The sequence below is a fragment of the Balaenoptera acutorostrata genome, chromosome 11, assembly GCF_949987535.1.
Source record: "Balaenoptera acutorostrata chromosome 11, mBalAcu1.1, whole genome shotgun sequence".
Taxonomy (NCBI): Eukaryota; Metazoa; Chordata; class Mammalia; order Artiodactyla; family Balaenopteridae; genus Balaenoptera; species Balaenoptera acutorostrata.
In genome coordinates, this window is record NC_080074.1 from 41,390,534 (window position 1) to 41,396,533 (window position 6,000).

A 6,000-nucleotide genomic window follows, 5' to 3' on the forward strand; every position below is an offset into this window, starting at 1 on the left:
AGAACCATTCTAAAATAAAGAAAATAGGTTGAGGGCTGATATGGGCGGGTAGAAATTGTATGTAGAAGGAGTTCAATGAATTCAATTGCAGAACTAGGAGTTTGGGATGCCTGAGAAATATCCAGGTGGATTTGCTCACTGGGGATTTAGAAATACTGTAACTAAATACTGTTAAATATTGTAACTAAAGATAGAAATCTGGGAGTCCACAACATAAAACTGTTAGGAGAAACTATGTTCACATGCAGAGTTTTCAAGGAAAATGGAGTAGAAAAGAGAAGAGGAAAGGATGCCAAGATGAAAGCATCACTTTCATGGATGGTGTAGGCAGAGGAAGAGACCTGGAAAAGAGAAGCCAGTGACACAGGGGGAAAACAGAAGAGGCCCATCTTGGAAGCTGAGGATGAAATCAACTCCTTGATGGAAGAGTTGGTGCACCTTCTAAATACTGAACAGAAAATATAGAAGGAAGTGAAAGTATGAACATCAAGTTGCTTGAAGACTTAAGATGTATTGAAGTTTTCAGCATTAGGAGGTCACTGATGATGTTTGCAAAGCACATTTCTTAGAAGCTGGTGAGGATGAATATCAGGTTACAGTGGGGTGAGGGATGAGTAAGAGGTAAAGAATTGGAGACAGAAAGTATAGACCCCATAAATCTATAGTGCCTCATCCATTTCAGTACATGAAAAACACAATAAGGGCAATAGTGAAAATAATACACCTAATAATATTCTCATAACATTTAGCACTCCTGATCTGTGGCACTTCTGACTATATGTGTACCTACCTTCTTTCTCATTTTAAATGGAAAGTTCCTTTATGTAAGGATACGTATCTAAATTGTGTTTGTATCATTCAGTAGTGAGCAACCTATGATGAATTAGTAAGGATCTGTGGGCCAAATGAATGAACCAATGGAACAATTAAAGAGCCAAGACTCAACTCTGTTCCAAATCCTAGGCATAATACTTAGTCCCTGTTTCCAGGTGCCACTTCCTATAAGGATGTTTAGCCTCCAATTTGAAACAATGAAGAGATTCTGACTCTTAACTTATTTTATGACGATGTAAATGACAGTCCCTGGCAGCCAGAGTAGAGGAGCCATTAGGATGCATGGAAGACTCTGACAACCAGCTGGGGTCTGTAAATGGCCATTCTGAGAGCCTTCCTTGAAAGGGGCTTTCAAATCCTAATGTGCTTCACCATTTATCTGCTCTTGTACAAGTAAAGAAATATTTTTTCATATGTAACTACCCTAAGGCACTTATTTAATTTTATTACTGCTCTCTGTAGTGCTGCCAGGCAAATATTCTTTGAGCCTATTTTGATTAATAACATCGTTTGCATTTGTTGTTTGATTTCCAAGCCCATCTCGAAGTGCGACTCCAGCATGGACCTCCAGATCTTCTCCACATCAGCTCTGTTTTGAAAGGCTCTGATTGATATAGGTTTCAGAGAACACACCACTGAGTATGAATATAAAAGCAACAGCATGTACCCAGAGCCGCAGAAAGGAAGAGAAAACATCCCAGAGCAAATGTGTTAGAGCTTAGTTTTTAAGGAGAAAGAACCAAAGGACAAATGTGGATCGAAATATCCAATGCATGATTTCATAATCCTTTTGACTTTAACCCCAGGTATGGCTTCCAACATAGGCCAACACTTTTTTTGAAAGCCAGATAAAGAAGTAAAACAGAAAAGTTTCCGTTACACTGTAATCCAAACATCTGGACATACTTAATTTCTCCAGCTGGCTTTGGTGGCCATATTCTTAATATATTTGCATGAAATTAGCTTGAACGCCTTAAATCCCCTATGATTATTTGGGTAGAGATGTGGTAGGCAAGCCCATGTTTCTCTGTGTCATTTCAGCTTAATTCTCACTCTCCATCACGAGTTACACCTCCTATGTGTGCAATCCTTTGTTCTATGCCCCACTGGTCCATTGAGTCACACACAGATACTTTATTCTCTCAGATTCCTCCAACCCAAGGTGATGTGTATTTCAGATTTGACTTAAGAATTTAGAGATAACAAGGAGAGAGGTAGGTTTACTTAGCTGTACAGCAGGACAATGACTTAACATTGACTATTAGATACCTCTGGCCTTAAAACTCCTTGAAGTTACCTAGGGAATTTGTGTGGCCATTTTTCCTGCCAGGATTTTAGCATTGCAACATGTTGCTGCCCCCATTTCTCCTCAAACCAAGCTCACTCACCAGGAACTCCCACCCAATGTTCAGATAATTTCTGCTGCAGAAGTGTTTAGTTAACCCTCTGTTTTATCACAAACCATCTGCTCGTGCCCAAAGGGCCTCATCCTCATATTTATGACCAAACATGACTCTTCTCTCCCTAGAAGGAGTTCTGTGCCAACCTTTAAAGTGATACAATTTTTTTTCTTCCTCTGCTACTTCAAACTAAAGCTTGCATGACTTGGGCTCTCTGTTACAGATATTCTGTACTTACATCATCACATTCTCATAAAAAATAAAAAAGAGATAGAAGGACATATTTTACTTCTTTTGCATTTTCCTCCGAAAGGATTTATCCTAATCCTTCCCATCTTGAATGAATCTCTCCTTCAAAAGTCCCAAGAAAATGGTTAAAGAAGGAAAAGTAGAAACCTTTAGTTGTGAGCACCTCCCCTTTCAGTTCCCCAACCTCCATCTTGATTCACTATATCCAGAGGGTTTATTATATCCCTGTGATGGTTAATTTTATGTATCAACTTGCCAAAGCCATGGGTGCCCAGATATTTGGTCAAACAGAATTCCAGATGTGCCTGTGAGGTTGTGTTTGAATGAGATTAACATTTGAATCAGTAGACTGAGTAAAGCAGATTTGCAGTACATGAGATAGTTGTATCATGTTAGATTTATGACTTTTCTTTATTTGGAGATTAAGTATGGTTTAAGGAGGTATGCATGGGTACCAATTTGAAAAGAGGTAGACTTGTGATAGTTAATTTTATGCACCAACTTTTTTTTTTTTTAAGATTTTCACTAACATTTAGTTTTATCCATTTTAATGTAAGCAAATTTTTTAACAACCTAAACAACCAAAATACTTGGTATATTTTGCACCTGATTTGAAAGATATATAATTCTATTGAATAAAAAGTTTTCAAAACACATCTTTTAAATCTACCATACCTTAACACTTTACATAAAGCTGCATTAAGATATTTAGAATTTCTTAATACTGGGAAGACTGTGGTCTCTCCTATCCATTCCCACAGTATCCAACACTGCATATCATGCATAATTTTAAAATTAAAAAAAAACTCGGGGTGCCCAGATGTTTGGTCAAATATTATTCTGGGTGTGCCTGGGTGTGCTTTTTAATGAGATGAGCATTTGAGTCAGTAGATGGAGTAAAGCAGATTGCCCTTCCTAATGTGGGTGGCCCTCCTCCAATCAGTTGAAGATGTGAATAGAACAAAAAGGCTGAGAAAGAACTCAGTAAGAGTGCTCTACTCTGACCTGACAGCCTGAGATGAGACATTGACTCTCCTGGTTCTCTGGCCTTTGAAACTGAATTGAACTGGAACTTACACCAGCCACTGGAACAGCTGCATGATATTGTTATAAATCTTTTTCAACTTTTCTCTTTACTCCTACCCAAATCACACATACACACTCAAAAATGTCCCTATTCTAGATTCTCATAATTTGAAGAGCCAGCCTCCCCAGAATGTCTGTTCTCACCTAAAAGTATTTTTTTTATTTTTATTTTTTTGTGAATAATGCCCATCATGGAAATGCCTGTTGAAGTTCTATTATCACAACCAGTAATGGCCCAGTTCAGTCATAGGTTTGCTCTGAGGGCAAAATCACCATTGCCCTTACATCACTCCTTTAGCTCATCAGTTGTCTTTCCTTTTATTTTATTTTATTTATTTTTAAATTGTCTTTATTCAGATGATATGATTTTTTTTTTTTTTTGGCCGCACTGTGCGGTTTGTGGGATCTTAGTTCTCCCACCAGAGATTGAACCCACGCCCCCTGCATTGGAAGCACGTAGCCTTAACCACTGGACCACCAGGGAAGTCCCGACACCTAAAAGTATTAAAAAGTCCTCCAATATAACAGTTGAGAGTTTCACCACTGCTTGATCTCCTCTAAGTAATACACCACGGACATTCTCTTCACAACATTATTATCTCTGCATTTCATTGCCCACTGCATTCTGTTTTTGAGCATTTGACTTACAAAGATCCTAGGTGATTGAAAAAGGGACTGGGAGAAGGAAGAAAAGGGGAGGGAGGAGTGGTCTCTACGAGGCCATTTAAATAAATGTCAGCCAATTCTCTGAGCACAGGTGGGCATCTCCTGGACAAGTTCAAGCAGCAGTTTTTGATGAAAACTCTCCTAGCATTGACAAGAACTGCTAATGAGGCCCCCCAGCACCAGGAACACAATGAGCTTGCTCAAGTGGCACCAATGGCCTGCACGCCTTGGCTTGTCTCCCTCTCTGCTTACTGGCACAGGAGACTGAGCCCTTCAGCAGTCTCCTGGTGCTGACTATTATTTCTGATGTCACTGCCAAACACTTCCAGTGTTTGGAAGTCAAACACTGAAACTTGTCTCTTTCTCTTTGCACTCCTGCCACAACAGTCTTATTCTCCAGGCAATGTGCATGCTCTGACTGACTAGGGGAAGACTTGTGTACAAGGAAGTTCACATTCAATATTTCACTGTACTATCTCACTGCATAAAGCACCTACATTTCCCACTGCACACAAAACCCAGTAAGCAGTGGACAAGTAAGTGGCAAAATAAGTGAGAAGAAGCAAATTTAAAGACAGGAGAGTTTCCACATAGGTCTGTATAATTAAGGGGATCTTTAAAAATGGAGAGGGGAATAGAAATCTGTAAAAGTTAATTCGTCAATTATTTGGTTATTTCTACCTCCTCCTCCCCAAACCTGTCTTCTGTTCTTTAAGAGTATAGATAAATCCACAGATAATCTTAGATGGCTTTTGCTTCAGGGTCTAATCCTCGGGATCGTTTTAGGAGAGTTTCCTCTCTGTCTAGTAAAGATTCAAAACAATCCATGTGAGCAAATCACAAACCACTTATCTGGTTAGTGCTCTTAGTCTTACCCCCAAGTTTCCAACAGAGCTTTGGTTACCATTTGGCAGGGAGAGATGTACCTATTAGGGCAGATGGGATAAAGCTGAAGGGAAGTGAAAAAAACTAGGTGTTGGGAGAATAGGGAGGCTTAGAAGTGGTTTGCAGGTCAGTACAGATATCAACTGTCACAAGAACTGCCAGCCTGCAATGGCCACCTGTTCTTTGGTGTCCTGAAGATCAGGTGTTTTGCAGTTTCAATGGGGACATGACTCATGCAATATTAACTCAGCAACAATTTTCAATATCTACTTTGGTGCCAGCCTCTGTTTGAGATATTGGAGCTCACATTCTAGTGTTTGCAGAGACATACACAGTGACTCTATTACGCTGATCCTTCTGTTCTGCACTAACATGGAGCATGGCATATTGGTGTGCAAACATTGTTCCCCAGGACTCAACAATCCTGGGCTCTACTTCATGAACTTCCTTTAAGCAGGTCTATAGTTTATTCAGTGCAAAAAGTCTCATGTTTCTCATGTGTAAAATGTGGATATTAGTTTAGCACCTTAACACTTAAGTCCTTATAAAGAGTAAATACAACAATGCATTAAAATACTCAAGGGAGAATCAACTCAAATGAAAATTTAAAGGTACATTCAAGAAATACAGGAAAACAACAAACAGAATGAAAATGACATAAAGAAAGAAATGAAAAGGATCTGAAGGAAAGCAGTGGAATAGAAGACAGGCAAAGAAGGAATAACATACATATAATCAGAGTCACTGAAAAAGAAAAAAACACAATGGAACAGAGTTAATATTCAAAACTCTAATCCCAGAAAAGTTTCCCGAAATATAAAAAGAGACCCAAATATACACATTGAAAAAACGCAAAAAATTATCTGGAAAAGTGAACGCA